We start from the raw sequence: 27,194 nt of genomic DNA on the forward strand, positions 1-27,194 counted from the left end.
TTTTTTTTTCCACATGAACCTTCTCGAGGTTTAATTAACATCGAAAAAAAAGAATAACTTTCCATATCAGATTTTCGCGCTTCATTTCTGTCTACTTTTGTGATGCTGGCTTCAAAGGTGATTTTTCTATTTTTTTTTTACCTTCAAGCGTTTTCAATCTGAGGTCACGAGAGCTGATACTCGTGTGTTATCTCCTAAGTGTTACAGTGTTTTGAGCTTTCTAATCCATGCCCCGAAATGTGTATTCGGTAAATTTACCAAAAGTGTCATTTCCATCAGGGTTTAGATTAGATACCTAAGAGATCGGAAGAGAGAGAAAGAGAGAGAGAGAAATCAGCAAAATATATCATTTAGCAGGACGTGTGTGAGCGCAAGTGTTAGTGAGCATGTGTGTGTGTGTTTCTGTGTGCATGTATGTATCAGTGTGTGAGTGTGTGTCTGCGTGAGTGCATGTGTGTGTCTGTGTGCATGTAGGTGTGAGTGTGCGAATGTGTGTGTGTGTGTGCTCGTGTATGGGTCAGTGTATGAGTGGGTGTATGTCTGTGTGAGTGTATGTGTGTGTCTGTGTGCATGTATGTGTGAGTGTGCGAGTCTGTGTGTCTAAATCTATGTGCGTGTGTGTGTATGATTATCCGTAGTACATTCTAACAGCCGTACATAAAGTACGAGTGAACAGCCACTGAAAAACTGATTTGCTTCGTGTCAAAATTGCAACTTTCAACATAAAAATAACACTAAACATCTTTTAAACTCAGTCTAGAAACAAACATTCGGATTGAACAGAGATTGGTTCAAGCTAACGCCTTTTATCCTCCCTAAAATATCTTTAAGGCACGTTTCAAGTGGCTTACAGCAACAAATTACCCATTTAAAGTCTTTGTGGTGCAATTTGTGCTTACAATATTGTCCGTCTCATGAATCTGTTTACCTAAACATAGTTAGTGTATTAACTCTTATCTCGTAATACGTAGATGATGCCTTACACTGTCCTGAATCTACGAGTATAAAGTTCTGCATATTCACAAGACAAAGACCTAAATCTATACACTTGCACCCCACAGTTGCATGTCTGTACACTGTACGAACTCTGTTCAAATCACTAAGGAATGTGATCTGTTTAAGTGAATCACCATTAGTGTAGAAATTGGACTTTTTTTTTAAAAAAAGGAATAAAATTGCAATAAAATGTGGACAGCGGGGTCACGCTTTCATCAATCTTCTTTTAAACGGGGGAAACCTTTGCCGATGCGGGATTTCTAGCTGGATTCCTTAATAAGCAATGCAGTTAGAAATCCCCCAACAACCCACCTGAACATTGCCGCACAGACAGATCACCCAGGTCAACATGACACACATCTGGTTAACGATACAACTGTATTAATCAAATAATAATAATAATAATTCTTGCATTTGGTATAGCGCCTTATCACATTGTCGAGACATCTCAAAGCCCTTCACAGGATATGCTGTAAAGTGAATTGATCGTATATTTTGTGGGTGAAATGTGACAAACAGTCGTGGATTCAGTAACCAAATAATTTTTTTTAAGGGATTATTACCCCCGAAAAGCGATCCGCCAATTGACTTAAGAACCGGGTTCCTACTTAATGCTGGTAAACAGAGGTGTGTGTTTGTGTGTGTGTGTGTGTGAAGTAAGGAAACTTGCCTATGGTTTTGCCCTCGAACCTGGGTCCTCTCGCTTTGCTAACCACTGAGCACCCGCACATGAAAGTGCATTCAGGGTGAGGGTGTTATGCTGGAGTTCGGTAAGAAACAATTTAATCGCTCCATATTCAAGGACACAAACAGCCTACTCTCAGGTTAGTAGTCGGGGAGAGTGCAATTGACGGGCACATGTAGTTGTCATGCACAGCCCAGATTGAAAACTCTACCAAACTTTCACAGAACTCTGCCTTTCATCATTTTAACATCATCAGCCAAAAAAAAATCACCTGGCAGGCAGGCAGCGCTAATCAAGGCATTATTTGGGACACTTACAAAAAGGTTATAAACACTGCCGCAAAGAAAGCGTTATACCTTTGTATAAAAAGCTTTGTGATGTTGCTTTTTTTGTTTTATTTCACATGAGAATGAAAAAAAGTCACGGAAATGTTGTGCGATTCGTTTATTACAATAAAACCTCTGCATATTCAGGTGCATCGAAATCAGTAGGAGAAAAAAAAAGAATTCTTTTCAGATAAATATATAAAAAAAACTGTCAACAGAAAATAGCCCCCTGAAGCGATCCTGTGTCAAACCTGAGTCTTTTCTTCATCGGAGATAAGGGAGGAAATAAGCCTTTAAGTGTTGAAGGTTTGAATGCTGAGATACGGCATTGATGTAGTCCTGGTTTTATTAATACAAATTGGAGGCAGAATGTATGATGGACAGACTGCTTACATCTCCCAGTGTCCGGGGCAGTGTGAGAGGCAGATCAAAGCCAGCTTTGAGACTGCAGGGGAACTTAGTACAAGGGATCAAATGTTTGTGGGAGCAGAGGAGTTAGTGGGGTCTTTAAACAACCAGAATTCCCCAAATTAGTTTCAGAAAAAATAAGTTAATAATAACGATAATAATAATCATAATAATAGTAATCCTTGCATTTGACGCAGTGCCTTATCAAGTTGTTGAGACATTTCAAAGAGCTTCACAGAATATATTGTAAAGTGGAGTGACTGAGTGTTTTGTGGGCGAAACGTGGCAGCCAATTGCACACTCACAGCAGCGTCCCACAAACAGCCGTGGATTGAGTGACCAAGATTATTACCCCCTGGGAAGCAATCTGCCAATCGACTAACAACCGGTTTCCTACTTACTGCTGGGTAAAGATGTATAAAAAAATCTACTTAATACATCTATTATATATATACACACAGACACATACACAGGGGTACACCATTTCTTTATTGGAAAGTTTTATTTGGGAGCTTTCAATAATTGACTATCACAAGCGGCAGAAACGAAAAAGTCCTTTACAGTGCACAGTAGATTGCGCACAGTTTAGTCCTGACCAGGAACGACAAACACACCTCACAAAACTGCCCTGATCCTTGCAATGTCTCTCCAGCCTTCAAACAAATTCATCGAAATTTTAAAATAAAAGTAGCATCTGCTTGTTACAAGCAATCAGATGCTACAACAGACTCCATCCCTTTAATACCGCTCTGTATATTATAAAGTATCTCTTGATATATTACGTACACAGAGAGGCACGGAGATAAAATGCTGAACTGCATGAGATTCCAAAGTATTCCTCTCTCTCTCTCTGTCTCACCGGCTCCTGACAATATCGAAGGTGGCAAGGGTTCCACTGTCTCATTAATTGGAAACAAAACGAAGCTTGGCAACTCTTACATTAAACTGAACAAGAAGCATTCAGATTTCATTTACTTGGCTCAATATTTTATGAATAAAAAGGGAAAAACTCAAGAGGTGCTGCATGAGAAATATAATTTGTACTTTTAATGGTCTAGTGTTATATTTTTTCTGACATTATTAATCAATAATTCAGCCATGCTCTGGCGAGGCCTTCCAATATTATATTAATTTCATACAACTTGCACTAACTAGATGTGCTTGAAGATGAACCATGGTACTCAGTCAATACGGTCATGCAGATAGCAGCTGTCATTTGCTAAACAAAATGGATGGATCTGAGACCCATAACTATGATAAATTCACTCACCATTCCACTGACTAATGTATTCACTAAAATACTCCATGAATATCCCGCTTTGAAATGTGTCATATTTTTGAGGCTCTGATCAATCACTGACTGCTGTGAAGCACATTAAAATAAATTTGTCACTGTAGTTTATGAAATATTGATGACTGAAGGGAGACGGATTCGAGCTACCTGCCATCTTAATGAATTATCTGCAGGGGGAGGCGAAAAGATCAAGAGTCTTGTTTACACCGGCAACAACAAGCAGCCGATCGCATTTTGGTTTTAATGAGGTCGAGGAAAATAAAGGGAATGAATAAGATTCGAGCCCCAGTCGTCGTTCCTGTATCCTTAAGGTTCAAAATAAAACACAGCAGAACCAACCGACCAACCGACCGACCAACTGATAGACTGACTGAACGCAAGGCAGCTCTTCTGTAAAGCAGGTGGATGGGGAATCCTCTGTTTGGCTGACATTTCTTTCTTTCGTTCTTCGCCATGACTTGTTCTACTAAAGCGTGGAGAGAAAGACAGAGAGACAGAGAGAAAGAGAAGAGAGAGAAAGAGACAGACAGACAGAAACAGAGAGAGAGAGAGAGAGAAAAGAACAGTTTGCATCAAGAGATATATAAACTTGCTCAAGGCAAAAAGGCTGGTGAGAATTAGTTTTCATGAGGAATGCTAAAAGAGGTCATTGTAGGAAAAGGCTTTGCGGGACACTAGGTGTTAAAATCTTTAAATTCCTTTCTACTATTTCCTGGTTATCCTCCCCCCTCCCCCAGTCCCCATCCCCAAACACAATATTTTTAACCTCCCCTGGGGGAGAAATAGCGCAGCATTGAATTCTCACTCTGAGATGTCAAGAGAATAAAGAAACTCAGGTGCAGGAGCCAAGCAAACAGTCAATAGATGCGAGGTTAAAGAAAATCCAGGATAAGACAGTTGCCTGTAAAGGTGCAGCACCAAACGCTTACAATTCAAGTGGGATAAATAATGTACATTTAACATTCTTAGGTGTGGGGTTCGCCGCTAATTGACGTGATTCCTGTAAGGTTTTCTTTCCTGCAACATTTACACTCGCATTCGGAAAGAGGAGGATTCTTATGCTGTCACCGTCAATGCAGCACTCCCACCCAAGCAGGGCACTGGAGTGCCAGCCTAGACAATAATAAGAAGAATCCTTGCATTTGATACAGTGCCTTATCACGTCTTCGAGACGTCTCAAAGGGCTTCACCGAGTATACTGTAAAGTGAATTGACCGTATATATTTTGTGGGCGAAATAATTGTGAAGCTGGCACCCATAACCTTCTGAGGCGAGAGTGCTACCCACTGAGCCAGGCCAACCCCTGGAGAGCAGTCAACGAAATGTGCGGCCAATGAAAGGGCGGGTTTTGGGATTACTGCCAACAACACTGCTCTTTGATTGACCGTTGAGAGAGACGTGAGGGGTTAACTAACTAATTATCCAAGTTCCACACTGAGCAATGAACTTGCCGACTGAGTCGGCAGGGGAGGGACAGCAAACACACTCCGGATTTTTTTTCAGTGGTTGAACTTTTCCAGCGATTTACAACCGAGCGCTCGTCCGTGTCACCGAGAAATGTGATTGTCGGCGGGAGCACATTGCGAAAATAAGCAAGCCGATCATTTTCCCAAAGAGTGACAAAAGGAGCCGGGAAAAAAAACGCTGTTTTACTAAAATAATTTCACATCTTTTCCTCCGGAAAAAAAAGCCTCCTCGTAAAGGTGGAGCTGGAGCCATATATCATCAGAGATTTATAACCTGATAGATCTATTTGTTTATTTGCAAGTACATGGTTAATACTCCTATACAGATCCATCCCTATTACAGAAGCCGTAAAAATGTTAGATTTTTATTACACTTTTTGAAGGTGAAATTGTGGTAATTCTATGAAGACAATATCTGAAGTCTTGATGACTCTTATCACCCAGAGCCCCTAAAAAATAATTCCCTCTGCATTGTGAAGCCTGGAAATTACCCTGAGCAAAACACAAAAGAATCATTTCAGGAAACATAAAAGCTACACAGTAAGCAGAAATGCTTTAAGTAGTTCCCAGGAAGCATGAATATGTAAGTTTCTGTACAGATTAGGTGGAAGGCAAGGGCTATTATTCTATGCCATTGCTCACAACTGTGGTGTGGTTTTGTTTTGATATTGTAATTAAACATGACTAATGGATGGTTAGTGAGACTACAGATCCAACTGTGGTGTTTGCCTAAGTGTGGAGTTGGCATGGATACTATTTGACATAACTTCACATAAAACTAAGCAAAGGTGATCGAAATGTAATATAAAATTCATCCTGAGTTATCCATACTTTTATACATTTTAATAACAATAATAATAATCCTTGCATTCGATGTAGCGCCTTATAAGGTCATTGAAACGTCTCAAAGCACTTCATAGAATATACTGTAAAGTGGAGTGACTGTATATTTTATGGTTGAAACGTGGCAGCCAATTGCACACAGCAATGTCCCACAAACAGTCGTGGATTGAATGGCCAAATTATTACTTTTTTGAAGGGTTTATTACTCCCGCAAAGCGATCTATCTATGTACGTATTTATTTATGATCCATTTGCGTACACAGTGTACATAATGCCTGTATAAAGGACACAGCATAATCCAGTCATTATATCAATTATACCATCCCCTGTATCCCTGCAAAACATACACAAGGTACCTGTAAAAGAATGTAAGCATGTTGGAATGTGAAAAGGGATTTTAACTCATCCAGGTTTGTTCCGAAATCCATCTCTTGGTTTGGGAACGAACACAGCTGTTCTCATCCTTTCCTGCTTTAAACCATATCCTCAAACTCCTGCTGATTCAGGAATTGATTTAATTCCCTCTTCAATGCTTCAACTGAGTCAGTATTTACACACTGGGGTAGCAGTCCCTCCACCAGTCAATGACACGAATTGTGAAGAAAATATACCTTTGCATTCAGAACTTTATGTGTCACGGATTGACCTGTTATGCCCAGTTATGTTTAGTCTTTCAATTGGCCCTTAGGAGTTGGTTTCTAGTCAATCAAATCCCAATATAATGTTCCAACCTTCAAATCACAGTGGGAATGGTGGGCAGGGAAAGCAAAGGTAAAGCAAATATTTCAAGGTTAGTTTTTAAAAGGACAAAGACATGGATCGGAACCGATTTATTTCGGTGTTTACTTTTGTAGCGTCTAGCTTCGAAACATGAACGTTCATTTCAAAATGAACTAAAAAGGTGTTAGAAAAAAAACAAGCAGCACAGGAAGACTAGAAGCTTCCCAGTCCCATAGACAGGCTAATGAATAACTCGACTTCCATTCATGAATATTACAATTATGACCATTCCTCTCCAACCAACACAAAAAGCTCAAATAAAAAAAAACTCCAAAGACATATGAGATTTAATAAAACACTCAATAAATGCTTTACTTTCATTAACAAGCCGACTGCATACAAAGAAAATGATACTTCAAAGAAAACAATGAATGTCAAATGTTAACCTATAATCATCCAGACTTAACCATCAGGTGCTAGATCAGATATAATAATAATTTGGTCACTCAATCCACAGTTTTCTGTGGGACATTGTTGTGCGCAATTGGCTGCCGCGTTTCGCCCACAAAATACACAGTCAATTCGCTTTACAGTATATTCTGTGATGCATTTTGAAACGTCTCAAAGACGTGATAAGACGCTGTGTCAAATGCCAGGATTATTATTATTATTGCTATTATGCCTCTCGCTTGTTTTTTTTGTCAAAATCAATTCAGAGGGACATGGTGAACGGGCAGGGGGTTAAGGATGGTGCAAAATTCTGCAGTAGGACTCATAGATGCTTGATAGCCTTGAACGAACCATCAGCACTGTTAAATGATTTGGAATCAATGGTAACTTCTCACCACATTCGCCAGCAGAAACATCTAGAGCATGGTACCCACCAATAACTTGCATGTGGCTGTTCCTAGATCACATCCCTGCAACAATCGAGTTATTTATTTTTATATAGAATTGCACGGAATGTATTTTTGAAACCCGTCACTTTTCAATACAAGTGGTCTGTTGTGGTATATGTGGGGGTGGAGGGGTGGGGAAATAAATCAAGTGCAATTATTGTTCTTTTGGAGGGCAATCGGCTTAGACCGTTACTGAAGCCTAAGATATATGTTTCCCATCTTCACTCAACCCGTGCTCTAATAGGACTTGAGCTCATGGAACGATTAGGAGCATGAGGTGTTCGAGGTATTTAACTCGCTGAAGGGTAGCATTCTCTCTATAGATGTGGCTGTGTGTGGGTGGGTGTTAACTTAAAGATGTTGCTCTCGCACTCTAGTTTGCCGACCAATAATAATAATCCTTGCTTTTGATGTAGCGCTTTTCACATCTTCTAGACGTTTCAAAGCGCTTCACAGAATATTCTGTAAAGTGAATTCACTGTATATTTGTGGGCGAAACGCGGCAGCCAATTGCGCACAGCAGCGTCCCCACAAACAGTCGTGGATCGAAGTGACCAATTTAATGAAGTGACATTAACTGGAATCTCACCGCAGACTGAATGAGCAGTTCCTCAGGACAGGAACACTCTTACCTTTAGGTGTTAGGTGCCTGCTGGACTGCATCGCTCTCACTTTAAGACTAAGAGACACTTTGCTCCACAAGGCACCATCCGTCCCCAGGACTCAATCTGCCCGATCACACATTTCTTTTAAATGATGTATTTTTTTGCTTAATAAAGTTTGCCTCGTGGAAGTAATTGCGGTTTCCATTAAGAAACCTGGTTATATTTGAGCACATGAAACGGGGTGGAGGGGGGTGGGGGGGGGTGAAGAATCATTGACAGCTTTGCTATGAACATCACTGTAACCATGTGATGTTCACAGCCTTCCCCACCCCCCTCTCTTCCCCCCTGGAATGCCAACTCCCAATTCTCAGTTTTGAAGGGAAATGGTAAATTACGTGCTTAATGGTAGCGCTTTTACCATGGCACACAACCTTAATTACTGGTGAGATTAGTACCCGGTGCCCGAGCAACAAGAGGAGGCATTTCACCCTCTGCCTGTGTCATTATGTATCGAGATCAGCTAAAGTAAGATAAATGAAGGCGCCATTATCTAGGTCAATGCCATTCGGGAAGACTCTTTGAAAACCTACACTCCGGTTTGGTTGTTGCGCGTTTTAATAGGAATCTCGAGTTATTAAGTGGTAACTGACATCTCTAATGAATCACAGCTCACTTCTTACTGCAAGACAAATGATGCCATTGAAAAACCGAGCTGCGAATGGATGGCGATGCTCCAGGAGAAGGTACTCCTGTGATTGCCATTTCAGTTTCTCCTCCAGTTAGACAGCAGCTGTGGCCACTAATTGAGGTTTGGGCGGACGGATGGGAATTACAGTTTGGGGATTTTTCTTTTCGGGTGGTGGGTGGGGTGGTGGTGTGGGGAGAGGAAGGACATGGTCTCTGTAAACAGGCTAATAAGGGTTAATCACTAGACGGGGCTCAGAGTGTCCCAGCCTTTGTCCAGCTCGGAAATCTCCAGCTAATGAATATCAGAGACTTGCAGTGGCTTTATTTTCTCAGGTGTGTGTACGTGTCTGTGTGTGTGTGCGTCTGTCTCTCTCTCTCTGTGTTTGTGTGTGTGTGTGTCTATCTGTTGGTCTGTGTGTGTGCATGTGCCTCAGCATTTCTGGGCGATTTCCCCATGACTCGTGTTACGCATTGGGGTGAACATTACGTCCGTTAACAGCTGAAGTTTCTGCTGCACGAGGGGGCTCTATATAAATGCAAGTTTTTGTGGTTGTTGTCTGTTCACCTGATCAATTCTTCATCAGATTTTGTTACGGGCTGATAGGGTCTAATTGGAGCCATGGACTGGGCGCTGTTGAGCGCGGAGGGTAAATCTCGCTGCCTACTCTCTTCGTGGCTATTTCCATGTACATTATTTCGAGGCTACTCCACCAAAGCCAATTAGTCGTTCATTTGGATGAAGTGTGCTCTCTAGTGGTCAGAGTGAAAACAGCTGTTTCTTTCCAAAAATCTGCCAGGTTTAATTATAACATAAAGGGGGTCAGATCTGAAAGAATATTTCTCTTCCAACCCCCCCCTTTTTTCCCCTTCCCTTTTTCCCCCTTCCCTCCACCGCCACCACCACTACCCCCCCACCCACTGCCAAACCACCCCACCCACCACTAAAGGCACGCTCAACCCCCTGCACTAAATCACTGCTGCTCTGCTGAGTTCCTTATCGATTTCTTTGTAAGTGTATTTATACACCGCCTGTCAATCAGATCTCCTATAAGAGCAAGAATCCTCTCACACACGTATTCCTTTGGCAGTGCAACACGATCTGTTTGCACGATTTGAAATCTGAACAGAAGCGACAAAGACACCGCATGCAACGTAGTTAAGGCATCACCTTAAATTATCACCATAAATTATGTCGCTGAAAAATGACACTACAGGGTGTTCACAAAGTCTTGTTCCCTCACCTCCCAGGGATTTTTTTTTCTAACAATGATTTTTTTTTTACTTTCTGTTGCAGATCAGTCGAGTGTAACAATGTCTGATACCAGTAACTTCCTCGTCTGTAACTCCATCCACATTAGGGAGAATGTTGTTTAGTTCTTGGACAATTGTACAGACAAAAGATGGTTCAGGTGTCAAAGTGTCCAGGTGAAAGTTTACACAGGTGAATATAAAAACCTTGTATGCCAGCCCTCAGTACACCCAGAAGGAATAATGTCTAGTCCATGTAACTGAAAAGGTTTTGATGTGCTTTGTCTTGGTCGCTGATTTACTGTGGATACATGTATGAGTCTCCAAAACGGTGAAACATTTTCATTTTTCATTTCATTACAACCAGCAAGCAGTTGAAGCGACACATAACTTTGCTAACCATTGCTAACGTTTGTATCTACTCTTTTTTGATCACTTGGGCCATTACTCAGAGATGCTTTCTTTTCTAAGAAGTCTTTTTTTTGTAGGAGATATAAAATCCAGAGAGTCAGTGCATTTGAAGGCAACCCACACCAAAGTTGTTATGTTCTGTCTGTGTATTAGATTATTTTTTTCTCTCCTAAGACTCTGTGCTTCTCATCTCATTCTGCTCCGTGATTAATTCAAAAGGGGCATTATCTTTGTGACTTGGGACGTCCTCCCGATATGAAAGGCGCTATACAAATGTAATTTGTTTTTTTCTTGTTGTTGTTGTTGAAACTATGCAACAAACTTTGTTTTCTTTGGGGAAGGAAGAGACAAAAAGATCAATTAACTTTGCCACCACCGCTTAAATCCGCACAAAAGATGCAATGGTACAATTTAGGAATCACTTTGTGCGTGCGTGTGTCTGCGGTCAGTAATTTACCAGGGACTTTAACAGTGTTAGAACTGATTAGCTGTATAGCAATAATAACCGACGTTCAAAGCTCTAGAGTTGCCAGGAGGGTTGTGTTCAAGAGTGGTCACAATCGTGGCAGTAAAAATATAGTTGCGGAGCTGATCTTCTACCTATTTCTCCACCGGACCAGGAGCCCACATCTTATAAAGCCTATGTGAAGCCGCCTGATATTTGTTAGCTTCACCACGTTACTTAATGGCGCTGTTACGCACAGCATAGCTTGGCCCCGAAGAATGCTGTTTAACATATTTAAGACTCAGCACAGCAGAGAGAGGGGGCATCACTGCGGATCTTATCCAAGTCCATCACGAGTATCGATGATTGAACTGAGGATCCATGTCACTGTGGAGTTGAGTGGTTCTGCCTCCAGTGGGCTGGTTGCCTTCCTGTGATGTTGTTGGCAGATGCCAACTGCCTGAGGGCAGGACATTGTCCTCACACTCAGTGCTGAAGGGAGTTTTGATTATTGAATTATTCGCACTGCCAAGATCAGTAAAGCGTGACAGATTAGAGTTCTGTTCTAAAGAGTCCAGTGTTGGGGGTTCGATCAATGAGTGTCTGCCAATAACACTGACTGTGTTATTGACATCACTTCCAACATGAATGCACAATTAACAATTTACAATCTTTAATACAACATCATATGCACAGACCTGATACTGTCGACACAAGCACTGTTATTGCAGGGACCTTACCGATAATTTGTCAATAAACATCGACACGAACCCAGGATTTGCTCTTACACGATTGTATAAATCCAGTTTACACATTCATGAAAACGGTGCTAAGGCAGGCTTTGTCATGTGGGCTCTGATGTCTCGGAATCTGTCCTATTACAATAATAAGTAATTGAAGGACTTTCCGAGCAGGAGATTAACAGAATTTGAGAGAGAATCAGCCGATGGAATGAATGTCAAGCCATCAGTTGCCGTGCAATATCAATCACTTTAACAAACCGACGCATTTAGATATTTGATCATCCGTTTGCATGGATCAACAGAGATTGCCGGTGCTGGGTGATGGAACAGTAGAGAACGTTCCTCTATTTCCACCCACCCCCACCCTTAACCAATCACATTGTAAACCGTTCGGTCAGGTGTGGCATAGTTCAGATGCACACGAAAGCTCTCTCTACTCTGCTCGGGGAGTATACTACATGAATGCAGCTTCACAAGAGTACCCCCTTTCCTGAACCAGAGACAATTTTGCCTGAAACCACAAAAGGATGGTGAAGATCTCCACAAGAGAAATTGCCAGTGATGTATTATGCAGAATTATGGCCAGCATGGTGCTGTGGACCTGCTCGCTGTGTATAAGCCCCCTGACTGCCTGACAATGGAGAGAAGGCTTCTCACACAGAAGGCTTTGAAGGCTCCAGAGCTTTGAAGGTCTGAAAGGCCAAAAACCGAGGACATGAACCATTTTCATTGTTCGAAAAGAGAAGGGAGTGTCGCTGTCTCCTGCTGCCCTGGCGAACAATCCCCCCCCTCCCCCCACCCCAATATAAAATTGGTCACGCTCATTCCACGGCTGCTGAGGTCAAATTAGCTGCCGTGTTTCTCCCACAAAATTCACCGTCAAAAAACTTTACAGTGTATCCTGTGAAGCGCTTTGAGACCTCGTGATTAGGCGCTGTATCGAATGCAAGGATTATTACCGTTGTTGTTATTATTATCGTCCGTGTCATGTCAAGTCCTGAGACAAGAAGGTATGATTTTGATGGATGAGCTCCTCTACTTATACTCCCATGGGTCACCTTTCCCAGTAGGACGGGCAGCCTTTTCCAAGGGATAGGTTGTGCTGGCAATACACAAGCCCGTTTCCCCACTCCTCACCAGGCAAACCCAAACATATTATTTTCCGTCGAGTATAATCTCATAAACAGCTCACGGGACTTCGCAATGCACAAACAACTCCGAAACGAAGTCAGCAAAAAAAAAATGTAAAAGAAGTTTGATAGAGCCATCCGGGGTTATTTTTTTTAACATGGGGGGAAAAAAAAATTGTTAATTTGAGTAATTAGACTTCAAGGATGATGGAGGAGTGGATGTTATTTCGGTGGGATTGACAACCAGTGCGGTCTAATAGCAAACAGCACAGATGCGCACTGCGATAGAGTCTCACTTTACAGTTCACGGAAAAAAAAAAAATCACACAGTCAACAGTATTCTCGAGCACAAATTAGCTGAAGTAAGGAGTTGTTGACAGCAAAGGCGGCGGTTTACAGGAAGTTTTAATCTCAAGTACTTTTGTGTAAATAATAAACCATCTGCCAGCGGCTGCAACGCTGGGAAAAACATCTCACGGCGCTATGACAAAAACATATACAGCACCCCGTGCCCTGGCTATCCCGCGAGTTGGTTTGTATTTAGAAGAATAAAAAATTGAACAATGTGTGTGCGAATGTGTGTGTGTGTGAGGGGGGTGGGGGTGGGAGTGGAGTTAGAAGTTGCAAAGTTATAACTTTCTTTTTGGAAAAAGAGTGTTCTGCAAAGCAGTGCCTTAAAAAGTGCACTTTCAACAAAGTGCTAGGAATCCACTTGTCACCTCGCAAGACCGTTCTGCCTCTTCCCGTTTGAATCTCACTAATCGTTTCACAATTACCCAAAGCTCTTGTTTATGGGGATTATTGTGTGCCTTTGCAAAGTGGAGCTCAGGCCCCCTTTTGATCCTGCTCCAAAGACACAAGGCCCGCAAAAAATGGAACTCCGACTATTTATTCCTCTCCTTGAGATTCCTCCAGATACAAACGCAGGATATGCACTAACACCAGGGCTGGAGGCGCTAGATTATACATCCGCCACAGGTCAAAGGTCAAGATGAACAAACTACTTTGTCAAATTGGTTATCAATTGCCTTTCAAAAATTATTTACAAAGTAGTCAACAAAACCAATAACAAAATGGATTTCTTTTCCAAATGAAATTTGATGCATCAAAGGAAGAAAACCTATTCGAATAAGTGAACTGCAGTCCAGGTCCATTGGGAACAAGTGGTCAATGCTGGCATTAGTGTTTCTGGCTCTACAATTACACATTATCCTGAGGAAACAGGGCTGCATAAATCGTGTTAATCCTTGAGAGAAACTTCTAAATATAATAATTGAAACCTCATCAAGCCATAAAAGATTTACGAGCAGAGATGTCTCCGTGTGCCTTGATGCATGTCATGGATTGGCCTTGATGTGTGTGTGTGTGTTTGTGTTTGCACGTTCCTCGAAATATACAGAGGAGAGTGGTCTGTGCTTAACCAGGGTGGGCGGAGGTGCTTTCTCCAGTCAGGTTACGCACTTGTGGAAGAAGCTGGCGGAAGGGTTCAAAAGGGAATTGGAAATGGGTTGGGAGAGAGAAGAGGTCGCTGGATACAATCAGAAGGCAGGCAATTGGGGTTTATCTATCGATAAGAGGATTACAGCACCTTATCACGTCTTCGAGACATCTCGAGGCGCTTCACAGGATATTCTGTGAAGTGTAGTGACTGTGTGTTTTTGTGGGCTCCCGTGCCAGTGACACCAGTTAGCCGGCACTGTGTAAACGTGGGTATGTGAGCGCTACCCAGAGTGTTTTGCTGTGGCTGCAGTCCTGCTATCAGCCCTTTGTGCTCTCGTATGAAGCAAAAATGAGCTCTACAGCTGAGCAGTCTGAAAAGTGCCAGTGTTGCTCTTTCGAAACTGCTGCCACCCACATGATGGATAGTTTAAAAATGAAGACATCTGAAAAACACCATATGTATACGTTGCTGAGACCAGATCAGCTCAATGAAGTTTTACGGGTGATAACAGGTTCGCTTAAGCATTACCTTCTCTAATAATAAACAACTTTATAATATCAGCAGCTGCTGCTCTGGTAAATCTTTAACGATTTCTATTTACACCTGTCCATTTCGACAAGACAGGACCACATTAGATGGAAGGAATAAAGAGATGATTTTCCCTGTGTCAATCCTCTTTTCCCAAATGTTACCGAAACGATGATTGAAATTCAGAGCCAAGACCCAGAAAACATTCCATTTCTCTCGGTGCTTTCGCCAACTTCATTTTAAATTAAATAGTTTTCCTTTTATTTTTCGTTCACATTCGGCTATATTTTTCGGCTGTCTCATTAATCGCACTTTCTGTGCTATGTTCAATTCAGGATTCATAACACCGCTTGGTATTCTTTTAGTTTAATACCTAAGTAGGAAATGCAATCTGAAGACTCGTTGCACGTGCTTTCAGCTCGTAACCTCAACTTCAAAGTACAGCGCGCAAATAAAAGAGAGGAAATAAAGGATTTTTCACCATGGTACTCGCTGCTTTCGAACACAACCCAGCAAAAAAAAAAATCCAACACAAGATTCTCCGCTTCCCATCCGTTCAAGTGTATGTTAAGTCGGGTCTTTGAAGTCAAGTGTTTTAAAAAAGATTTAAAAAAACAACAAATGCGGTCAGAAGCCCAGGCTGCTTCACAAGCAGCACCCTCAACATATTTATTTACAGGCTCGTAAAATTGCTTTGTGATGTTGACAGTGAAACAGTAAAAGCTGAAGGATTCAGTTTTAAAGATCTGCCCATCATTCTGCGAGATTCCGAATCAATCAGCTCCTGATCACAGCGGAAACAGGGGGTGGGGGGGGGCGGGTGGCGGGGGGGGGGGAGTCTGTCAGGCGCAATAAACCTAGACTATTGATAAAGCAGGAATTTGTTTCAAACCCGTTTTAAATCAAGTCGATAGGGTTATTTCAGAGAATCCAGCTTGGCCAGATTCCCATCCCCACTGGTCCTCTCTACTGAGCTCACTTTTAATAATTATTTTATACCACAGCTTGTAAGAAGGGGCTTAACAAGTTGAGGTAAAGATTGTCTTGATTCTATTCCTTTCTTTCTTACTGGCTGTCAATAAGGTCTAACATGCAGTGACTTTTAAAGGGATTCTTTAGTAAGGAATGCGAGAGGGAGGAATATCTCCTGGTAAATGGAAGCAATCTGCCAATCTGCAGGATTGTCCTGGGAGCTGACACGCACATACACAAACACACACACGCACCCGCACACAGGCATGTGCGCTGGTATGCATAAAACACACCTACATGCTCTCCCACGTGTTATGGTATCCAAGGATTGCTATGTAGATTTACCGGGACGTTTAAACGCCTTTCAAGAATAAATTAGATAGATTTCTGTCATTGAGACGTCTCTAAGCTCTTCCCAGAATATACTGTAAAGTGGATTCACTGTGTATTTTGTGAACGAAACACGGCAGCCAATTGCGCACAGCAGTATCCCCCAAACAACCATGGAGCGAGTGCCCAATCCTTTTTATTTGGGGGGGGATTTGTTGGCCAGGATTCTGGGAGAGAGAGAAACTCCCTCCTCTTAATCGAATAAGAGGCCTAAATGCTAAACACAATAGAACAACAGAGAACGGTTTAAAACGCCAAAGAAGATAATAAGAATAAGAATAGTAAGGGGATGGGTCTCATTTGAACAAACTGTCGTGATGTCTTCTGGCTTTTTTTCCTAAGCCTCAAAGCACTTAAGTCCCAATCAAAAACAGAGAGCTGGGACAACTCAGGCAGCATCCGTGGAGAAAGGAAAGCGAGTCAACGTTTCGGGTCCACGACCCTTCACCAGACGTTTCCGTTCCTTTCTCCGGAGATGCTGCCTGACCTGCTGAGTTTTCCCAGCTCTCTCAGTTATAGTTTCAGATTTCCAGGATCTGCAGTATTTTGGAGTCCTGTAGCTCAGTGGTTAGAGCACTCGCTTTGCAAGTGAGAGACCTGAGTTCAATTCCAGGCAGAGGGTGAAACCTTGGGCAAGTTTCCTTACTCCACACAGAGCCTAATAATAATCCCTCCAAAAAAACAAAAACAATAATAAATTGGTCATTTTCAACCCACGACTGTTTGTGGGACATTGCTGTGCGCAATTGGCTGCCGCGTTCGCCCACACATATACGGTCAATTCACTTTACAGTCTATTCTGCGAAACGCTTTGAGACGTCTAGAAGACGTGAAAAGCACGATATCAAATGCAAGGATTATTATTATTATTATTATTTTGCGTCTTGCGTAAGCGTTTTAGGTCCAGTTGGCAGGTGGTTTTAATACCTCCCATTGTCCCACACTGACACTGGCTCACAGGTAACTCAGATTCCGCTCCACAACATGAATTTGACGTTAGTCATTTAACTCTCGGGTCCCGTTATCTCTCACGGCGTTGCACTTTAAGCACTTTAAAGCAGTGGGTGGGTGAGGTTTGAATTTGTGATTACAGTAATACGATCCGGCTGACTTAAAGGAACACCGGCAATATTAACATAATGTCACTTTTCGCACCCTGTCCCATTTTATAGCAAATTAATTGGCACCGGGCGACACTGCTTTCTTACATGCATATATTATGGAAATCAGGAACCCCCTCCCCCCATGCCCAGGGGGAGAAAGAGCACATTTGTCAGAAGACTCAGAAAGTAAACGCGGGGAGAATTTATCTCGTGGTGAGGTGCTTTGCACAAAACCTTTGAGGGAGAACTCGCTGTGTAAAGCACTGACCACCCCCACCCACCCCACCCCCACACCCCTCACTCACTTATCTACCTGTTCCATCCTGCGCATTACAATCCTTTTTATCCGTAATCCCTTGCACGGGAACGGAAAAGCCGATAGTGTAACATCTCTCAACATTTCTTTTAATGTCGCATTAAAGTGTCGTGTTGACTTGGGAGTTTCCTTCGCAGAGAAACTTCCAGGGCAAGGTAACAGAAGTAACACCCTTCCTGAGTTACCTTCCGAGCCGGTGCGGAATATAGCATCTCATCCCTTCGTTGAGACTCATAGTATATGCTGCAAAGTGGATTTTGACTGCGCACTTTGTGGGGGGCGAAACGTGGCAGTTCATGCCAGAGCAGGAGGAAACTTTTGCAGGACAACAGGTGACCTGTTTTGCTCTCTGTGTTTCCGTGTGTGTTGTTTGTCCCGCTTTTTAACTCGAGGGCCAGATCCATACCTACCTCTCCGGTTGCTTTCCATTCCCACTCTGACCTGACATTGATGCACAATTGATTTTGCAGGAGGTGGGGGTTGGGGGGTTGAGGGAGGAGGGGGGAGTGTGGGAGGGGACGGGGGTGGTGGGGGTGAGGGGGAGTGTGGGAGGGGACGGGGGTGGTGGGGGTGAGGGGGGAGTGTGGGAGGGGACAGTGGGTGGTGGGTGGGGGGGAGAGGGGAGTGTGGGAGGGGATAGGGGGTGGGGGGGTGGGGGTTTGAGGGCGGAGGGGCGAGTGTGGGAGTGTGGGAGGGGACGGGGGGTGGGGGAGGTGTAATGCAGGTTCTAATATTCAAACATATCTTTCTCTGACAGTGCAGGTAATCAATAACTCAGTAATTACAGCTTTTCACACAAATCCATATTCTGCGAGAATTATAATCAAGACTCTTTTTACTATGAAAGCAGAGCTCACGGAAGCCTGTAACCTCTCGGGAACAATGTGACTGGCCACAGACAAGTCTCCAATGCAAGGACCAGGAGACTAATGAATGGACCTGCTCGCTCCCCCATGGCAGCTGCCAATAAAAATATTTTTCTAAATGATGAATTCCTTAGTTTGTTGTTTAACCCCTGGAGTTGCTTTTGGGCAATGTCACTCATCTGGCCTGATTGGATTGGACTCAAACTCTCCTCCCATGCCCCATATTCAGAGTTGACAGCCCCCTTATCTATCCACACCTTCGTGTAACTTTTCCAAAATGATTCTTTGCCAGTTTCAGATATCAGAGTAGAAATCAAGGCATTTATAATAATAATAATAATCCTTGCATCATGTCGTTGAGATGCCGCAAAGTGCTTGACAGAATTTACTGTTAAGTTTAGTGACATGTGTGTGAATCATTTGTATACTAAACGTGCGACTCAAAGAGTCAAGAAAAACTTTCCAATCTGTGAACACGGTGGCTTAATCTGCGCTGACCCACAAAAGGGAAGGGCAATCGTTCGTTTCATTTTCAGCTTTCATTTATATCGTGCAATTTGGGACGTGGGCAATTGAAAATTACAAATGTCGTTCAAGCCGCGAAACAAGACCAAGGAAGCAATTCGGACTCTTATTATCTGCGATAAGTTATAATGGGTGTCACTCTGCAACTACACTGGGCTGCGACCAGCCTGGCAATCTTTGACCCCCAAGGACTGACCCCCATTACATTAATAAACTTGGAAAACTTAATAAACTAAAGGTGAAAAGAAATGTTCTCTAATTTTAAGTATTAGCCCTTTACAACGGGTAGCAATGGACATCCAAATGTTTTCAAGTCAGCACTAGTTCTGCCTGTGTGACTTTATGGCTGAATTATGCTCTCATCTGTTAATTGCTGAGAATTAATTTCCCTGTCATTAAAAAAAATAGATATTATTTATTCGGGATTACGCTGCTGGGATCAATGCCAGAATTGCCGTGATCGGCTGCCAAACATGCACAATAAATGCAGGATTGTTCACATTTGTTTCATTATGAAATGCTGGTTATTTTTGAAACGTTATCCTTTAAACAGCACAGATAGAAATCTCAAATAACATTGCCTGGAGGATGCTTCATTCAAACTTAAATAAACACTATTGTTGATGAGTGAACGTTTGTGAATATTATGACATTTTTAGGAAATATTCAGATTAAATTAGATTTTTTGACAAATTACCTGTGTTAGTGTCTTTCTCAACTGAGTTCTATTCAAGAATAAGGACTGATGTTGCGCCCAATTACATTACCGTTCATAAACCAGTCATATTACTGCACATAATCCAATTGCACCACTGTTCATAACACAGTCATAACACGATACCAAACTCAATCACATTAGTGTCCCTAACAGAATCACACTATTCCAAACAAAGTCTGACACCGACTGCTTAGTGAAGAAAGCTTTTCCTGAATGTGAATTAACCATATTAAAAGCTTTTTTTAATATAAGCAAAATGCTTCGAACAAAAAAAAACTGTAAACTGACTGCCAGAAAAAGACTCAGTGTAGTCCATTCCAATTCTATAATGCTCCTAATTTAACTTGTTTCGTGAAATCTAGCTCAGAATATTCTTGTAGTACAGAAATCTAAAGGCTTCCTTAACTTGTTGACTCCATGTCCAATGTCCCCTGTGAATTCTCTCTGGCGAAGGCTAATATTTATCAGTTTGTCAGAACATATTTCCCCGAGTGCACAAAGGCCTTGTTAGATTGATCACTAAGGAAACACTGAGAGTCTGTACATTTTTTGATTGTCTCAGATCATGAGACCACTGGGTATTTTAATGTTACATAGACCTGAGGAAGATTAATATGGATCAGTGCAGTCTATCCGGCCGCAAACTTCTTCCTGCCTTCTATTAAACATTGTTTATTTATCCCAGCCTTTTTTTTTGCTCCCAAACAACAATCCGATTTTGAGCATCAAAAATGCTGAACGGGATATAAATCCATTCGCTTTAAGCCTTCTCAAACGCCCATGATTTCATCGGTTTCTCCAGGGAATAATAGTAATAATAATAAAAAATAATCTTTGGGAATTGATGTGATACGCTTTCACGTCAGGAGGACGGCTCAGAGCACTTCACAGGTTTTCGCTCTTAAGTGTAGTGACTATGTATTTTGCAGGCAAACAAGTTCGGCAGCCAGTTGGCATGCAGCAATACTCCACAAACCACCTTGATGCAAGTGGCCAATGTTCTGGGGGATGTTGGGCCCAACAATGGGAGAAACTCTCTTTTCAAGTCGTGCCACGGGATTTTTAACAGCCATCTGAAGAGGCAGAAGGTTTAACGCCTCGCCGGAAGGACAATGCAGCCCACCTCCAGCGATTGCTTTGGAGTCCAGTGGCACCGGGCGTAATTAAAAGTGGAAACACATCGCTCAATAATAATGAGGCTTACGAAGGGATCCAAACTGCGTAACAACACAAGTGCCCCCTACAGTGCTGCACAGCAATCTTCCAGCCGTTAACATTCTGTCAGGGGTAGAGTTAACGGGCTCCAGTCTCAGTAATGAACTGAAACAAAAGCGAGATGAAATGTCCTGGATGAGGCAAAGACACGTTGGCACATTTTCAGTCCGGGTCTCAACAGAGGGCTGTGCAAATCAGTTCCAACTGGTTCCCGCCCCGGCACCTGCTTACTCACATCCTTAGCTTACAGTGATCTTTGAATTAAACTTTAGGTTTGGCTTGTGTTTACCTTGGCTGCTCGTTGCACTGCGGCAACAGGCAAAATAAGCTCCAGATGCTAGCTGTAACTTTCTAGCACGTTCAGACGTAACCGCCATCAGGTTGCGCCCTGACCCCGCCCGGCCTTTTTCGGGGCGAAACACCTTGTTGCGCGAGGCTCTTAAGAGAGCGGCGTTTGGAGCGGGCCAATTACGCCAAAGATGTGCCGGGGTTTAGTTTCTGCAGGAAATCAACAAATCAAAACTGAAGGTCGAGAAGGAGTTTCCTTTACAATTAGCCAGTCGCGGGATCAAGTCATGTCTCTCCCTTTGCAGAGCTTGGCATTAGGTCTGTTCCATACTGTCGCTGTTCTTCGGGGTTTCGGTTCCATCTGAATTAAATTTTACAGAATAGTCCTTACCCTGCTGCATAAAAAGCACTTGTGTTTCAGTGTACAGTAGGCAACCCTAACCCTGCTGATCAACAGGAATTCTGCAGTTATACTGAAGAAGTCTTAGCCTACTGACTATGTGGGGTCCTGTAGCTCAGTGGTTATAGCACTCACCTCGCAAGTGAGAGGTCCTGGGTTCAATTCCCGGTAGGGCAAACGTTGGGCAAGTTTCCTTACTCCACACACACACCTCTGTTTACCCAGCAGTAAGCAGGAACCTGATTGTTAGTTGTTTGGGCGGATCGCTTTTCCGCAGGTAATAATCACTACAAAAGAAATAATAATAATAAAAATAATACTTGACTGTGTATTTGTGGGTGAAAAGCAGCAATCAATTGTGCATAGTAAATGTCCCACAAACACTCGTGGATTGAGTGACAAATTTTTTATATATACACATATATATATACTCAGGTATCTTTTGAGGTTAGGGTCTTCTGTCGAATTTTCACCATGATTTGAGTCTGTGGTTAGCATCAAGGCTTCTCAGATGAGATACAGCAACAGTTGGATACAGACTAAAGTCCCTCATATCCTTTCCCCGATAATTTACCTCAATCACATCCCCAGAAAAGGACCTCAGCCCTCAAATATTGAGGACTTCAGCGTGTTATTGGTCTAATCTAGCAAAGAAGAAGTTAGCGAACCAGCCAGCCACATGGAAGTTAGCAACGCAGCTCTGAAAGACAGCTGAGGCAGACTAAGTTAATTGGAATTCTGCAGTGTAAGAGTTCAGCGTTGAGGATTACATTCAGTTAACATCACCTCAAGTGTCCACATACATGATATATGATGAAAAATCATGGGACATAAATCATATCCCCCGGGTCCTCATCATGTGTTTTGTTTGTACAATATGTTAAAAATTAAGTAAAGTTAATTAGGTAAGGAGGTTGCAAAAAAAAAGGTTTCATTTTGTACTATATTCCTTTGTGGTTTGGGTAAAATGCAGCTGGAAGGAACAGGAGTGCTAATTACTCTATTGTGTGTGGCTTTTAACTTTCTCTACACGTGGATTTTTTCAAAAGAAAATGGTTCCGATAATTGGAATGTGATGGTGATTCCGTGAACCATACGTTAAAAAAAATCCTGGGAAAAGCATCACCTCGTACGGTATAATTAGACCTATCTTGGGAGAGCCGAGACCTCTAAAGTGCAAGGATTTGTTGAAATAATTTTGTTGTACATACCCAGAAGGTCCAACGTTTGAACCCAGTCTGGGCTGAATTAGTTGATCTGAACCAAAGTAACACACTTGAGGGCCCTGCAATTGGCCTCGGAAACCCCAAAACGAGCGCTTTGCATTGTCTACAATAAAGTACAGCGAAGTGTGGTGCAGAGACTCAGTACAGCGATGTCCTACAAACAGTCACAAACCAAAGGAATAAATGTAGAGGTAATGGTGTAAAGTGCTATTAATAGATACTTTGGCCCACAGATGTATACACAGCACTTGGGCTGGTGAAAGACTAAAACACGAGGGGAACAGTTTGTCCTATTGTTGGTGCCTATACAATAGAATATTACAGCACAGAAGGAGGCCATTCGGAGCGAACACTTTAAAACGAAAGCAATGGTAGATGTGCAGTCGTTCACACATACATACCCATGTGGGCCTCTCTCCCTGTTGGGAAACACGTTCTTAGAAAAACAATGAAATGACAACTAAGATGTCAAGTTAAGAGCCATCACCTCCAGCATAAGGCAAAGGGCTCACTTCGTAATAAGTAAGAAAAAAAAGGTTTCAAAGTGTAATGTGAAGTGTGAAGTCCAGTTGTGTCAGGGGAGGACAGGAGTGTGTTGTAACAGTGAGAGCTACCAAGATTTTCTTCAAAGAGAGGCTGTTATCACTGGCATTAAGTTACTATTATCCACCATAAACACGGTGCTGTCTAAAAGGTGCAATTCTGTTCATTTCAGAAGTGAGAGGTGAAATTCACCAGACGCTTGCTCTCACACTCAGCAAAGGATTGCTTACGTTTGAACATCCAGACACTCCCTCTCAACAAAGGACTCTGTCTGGATCCACGTCCAAACATAATCCCACTCGCTATAAAAGTCTCAGCATCGATGTCTAAACAACTCTCACATTTTTCAATAAAGTACTGCACTGGATCTGACTGTAAAGTGAATTGACCCACTCTGGGTGGAATGAGAAGCTATTCATTTGTTCCGTGAACATCCAGTCGCTTGTTCATTTATTTCAAGTACAAAATAAACATGGAGAGGTCCTGCCTTGTCTTCTGTGGCGACTGCATCAGTCACACCCGATAGGAAGCAGAGGGAGGTGGAATCAGCGTGCCAGCTGCAATTGTTTCTCCAGCTACAGATGGACTCATTTTGCTCCTATCATAGTTTCGCCCACAAAATACACAGTCAATTCACTTTACGGTCTATTCTGTGAAACGCTTTGGGACGTCTCGCAGACGTGATAAGGCTCCGTAACAAATGCAACGATTATTATTATTATTATCACCATTTCCAAGAGCTGCTCTCAAATCCCGCATTACAACTTATTCCATTGAACATTCGTTCCCCCCGAATATCATCCTGGAGCGCACTTCGCCTGAAGCTTGCTGAACGCAGCGTGATAGCTTCAGTATCCGGCCCTGAATCATGTTTATGCATATTCACAGATCCCTCTGGGCCTCCTGCCCACAATACAATGAAATAAGATTAATATACAGTTTATTCCACCACTCACATGCATGACTTTTCACAGCTTTCTATGTTAAGTGCCCGAGTGTTCCATTTCCTTTGCTACCAATCTAATAGCTTTGGGTTCCCACTGACTGTGTGTGAAGATTGATGATTAATAAAGAAAAGAGGTTAAAGTGTAAATATAAATCATAAAGAGAGCCACGTTGACACACGATCTGATGGAAGAGGCATCCCACTGGAAGAGTCATCCCACCAGAAGTTCTAAGAGGGTTTATTTGTTCCCTTTTGATTCTTAATATAGATTCTACAGCTAACAGGTGTTTCTCTATCTCCCATTCGATCATTAGCGACACCCAATGCTGCAGATGTCCCACCGATGTTTTACCTCTCCTCGCTGTCGGTAACAGACAACACAGATCAGGGGAAGAATCGTGTGAGCAACACTCCATCCCAAATGTTTCTCTCCCAATTGGCTCCTCTTCACAGTAGAATAGCAGTAGAATTAGCTTTCAAAAGGGATTGGATAGGTGTTTGAAAAGGAAAACATTGCAGGACTATGGGGTAAGAGTGGGGGGCCAGTGGGAACTGATTGGGTAGCTCCCTCCAAAGAGCCAGCACAGGCATGATGGGCCGAACGGCCGCCTTCTGTGCTGTAAGATCCTATGATTCTGTGAATGGTGAAAAAATAAGGAGGAGTTGTCTCCTCTGTGGTTGAGTGCTGCTTCACTTGATCTCACTGGCGATAATTATCACAGATCGCAATTTTCAAGCCAATATGCTATTGAAAATTTCACAGGTTATTTCAACAAATTTGCATCTTAGTGTTTCCTACTGCATTACAGCCCATTCATATACTCTAGTGTATAATATAGGAGAGCATTAACTAGACCCTGGCAATTGTTTTGATATCCTTGATGAATTGTCAGAAAATATTCGCAAATGTAGTTTCAAATGTTGACCTTGCATTGAGAGTCAGGGGAGTGCTGAGCCTCTGTCTCATTTAACTGATTTGAGGGTGTGAATCAGTGGGCTGATTGATGTGTCAGAGATGGTGAACTTGAAAGGAAGTGTTGGTGTTCAGTTTAGCACTCAATTAATGTACAATCACTTGCAACAAAACAGGCCCAATGAATCATTTGTACAGATCATTTTAACCGGGATGGATAAAGGGAGCGAGGAAAGAGGGGAAGGGGATGGAGGGAGGGAGGCTACAATGGAAGAGGTGAAAAGAGTGAGGTAATTGGCATAGACGGACGGCCCCACACGATAATCACCGAAAACAAATGGCACAATAGGTGGGAGAGGGGCAATGGAAAAATGGAAAGAAAAAAAGGCAATGCGAAGGTGTAGGTTTCTTGTTTTCTTTTCTGAGAGTAAGTACAAGTGTGAGACAAGGCTCCGAGACGCTAGCTCACTCGCCTCACAAGCGGGTTCGATTCCCAGCAAGGGGCGAAGCCTTGGGCAAGTTTCCTTCCGCCACTCGCCTGATAATAATCTCTCAAGAAAAAAAACAATAATAATTTGGTCACTTCAATCCACAACTGTTTGCGGGACACTGCTGCGCACAATTGGCTGCCACGTTTCGCCCACAAAAAATGGGGTCAACTCACTTTACAATATATTCTGTGAAGCACTTTGAGACATCTAGAAAACGTGAAAAGTGCTATATCAAATTCAAGGATTATTATTATTACCTGCATGAAGGGTGCTATACAAATGTAAATTGTTGTTGTTTTATTGCTCCGTCCTCAACCATTCAGAATAAATGAATAAATGAAACGTAAACAGAACTATCTGTAGTTGGTCGCTGTTAAGCCTTTTCTGGTGTCTGTGTAAATCAAGAGTGCTGTTGGTGTATCTGCATTGCACCATAAGTTGGACATGGTTGGGTTCTGAAATTGTCCGCGTTTGCTGGTTTGTTGCAATTGTCAAAGATAATTTTAATCTGCTTGTCACTCGACATGAACGACCCATTAATTGGCCTGTCATTTGCTATGTTGGCTGTGGGGGGGTGAATGAACGAATGAGCTTTTGCTTGACCCTGTTCTTTGTCATGCTGTTGTTTATGGAAAAGCATGCGGTCCGTGTTTTACTTTCCTAAATACTTACAATAAGAACAAGAATAATAAGAATAATCCTTGCATTTGATATAGCGCCTTATCACGTCTTCGAGACGTCTCAAAGCACTTCACAGAATATACCGTAAAGTGACTTGACTGTGTATTTTGTGGGTGGAACAATCTCACAAGTGCTAGTGGAATCTGGGTGTGCAACAAATTACACCCACCTTTATAACACTCGATAATACAGGTGCAATGAACATCTCGTTACAGTGGTGAAACTTGATACACAAATACTTCACTTCCAATCACATTTCACCTGGGGTTGGCTAATCCACCATTGCCCACAAAGACCTCCATGATTTTCGAGGCCGAATCAAACTGTTCCCTCACACTGATCCCCGGGTGTTAAACAGTTTACGGAACAGCACAGACCAGTTACAGGGCAGGACATACAAAACATTGGCCAGGCTGAACTTCGCTGGCTGTCCAGACAGTGTCTTGGTCAATGGTGAAATGAGTTTTGTCACTTTCAGGTTACTTTCTCAGTGAATTCCACCTAACTCATCCGTCTGCAACCAATAAGAGCCGGGTCTTAGAGGAGCAACCTTGGAGCGAGTGGCCTAACTGTCTGAGAAAATGCTTACATGCTTCCTTGTCACTATCGTTAGGGTCAACAGCTGAGTGAAGTTCCTCACCATCATTCAGACACTCACTGCCAGAGCCGGTTGATACACAGGCCTTTTGCATCCACATTAATGCTTCGTACTGAGTTGAGCTATCA

Source organism: Callorhinchus milii, unplaced genomic scaffold (assembly GCF_018977255.1).
Source record: "Callorhinchus milii isolate IMCB2004 unplaced genomic scaffold, IMCB_Cmil_1.0 Scaffold18, whole genome shotgun sequence".
Lineage (NCBI taxonomy): Eukaryota > Metazoa > Chordata > Chondrichthyes > Chimaeriformes > Callorhinchidae > Callorhinchus > Callorhinchus milii.